Raw genomic sequence first — 847 nt, forward strand, 5'->3', positions numbered from 1 at the left:
ACACACGGGGGCTCTGTTCCAAAACATAGTCTTGCTGTCTGCTGCCTACACAGGGAACACATGCAACCTCATAAGTGAGTGATTTGGAACGCTCTAGGCAGCAACAAACAGCTCTTCATGTGAACATCAGTTGATTTCAATAGAGTTAGCTATTATCATGTTGCTAATGAGCCTTAGAAATTATTCTATTTTTTTTCTTTTTAATTAGTTGTTTAATAAATGAATGTATTTATTTAGCATTTGTTATATTATTATTACTTTCATTTGTAATCATTTTTATTTTAATTAGTTGTGGATTCAAGAGAATAAAATTATATTCACACTTGGTTTCAGTCAATAATTTATAAGTGCATTGATAATCAACATTTGTCATGTTGGATGGTTGTTTCTCACTGAAATTGTTGCAGTGCATTCTGGGATTTGTTACAAAGGATGCAAGTGATGCTGTCTTAAGCATAGAAATGATTTTTAATAATATTATATTTTATATTGTTTATTTTATTTTTATTATATAATGATCATTTATTTGATTTGTAATTATTTTACTCCATTTTAATTTGTTTGGTATAATATATATTTAAAAACTAAATTTTATATCATTTTTTTATTTATATGTTTCTAAACAAAGTAATTATTATTATAAATATTATTATATTTTAAATCATTTTATGTTTATTATATTATATTTTATTATTTATTTATAAATATTTTTGTTTTGAATAGTATATATTTGATTTTATATTAAAAAGGAATAATAACAAAAATTAATTTCTATATTTTTAAACAAATGATATGTCTTTATTATTGAAAATATTATTATCAATATTTTATATTGTTTATTTATTTT

The 847-nt window shown here is 21.7% G+C and overlaps 1 protein-coding gene across 1 annotated transcript in view; it reads left to right on the top strand.

Annotated features, from left to right (window-relative positions):
* LOC107570104 (metabotropic glutamate receptor 5-like) overlaps window positions 1-847 on the top strand; it is a 65,449-nt gene that overhangs the window by 48,997 nt on the left and 15,605 nt on the right. The window lies entirely within an intron of this gene.

The sequence above is a fragment of the Sinocyclocheilus grahami genome, unplaced genomic scaffold (assembly GCF_001515645.1).
Source record: "Sinocyclocheilus grahami isolate Dianchi unplaced genomic scaffold, SAMN03320097.WGS_v1.1 scaffold1416.1, whole genome shotgun sequence".
NCBI lineage: Eukaryota > Metazoa > Chordata > Actinopteri > Cypriniformes > Cyprinidae > Sinocyclocheilus > Sinocyclocheilus grahami.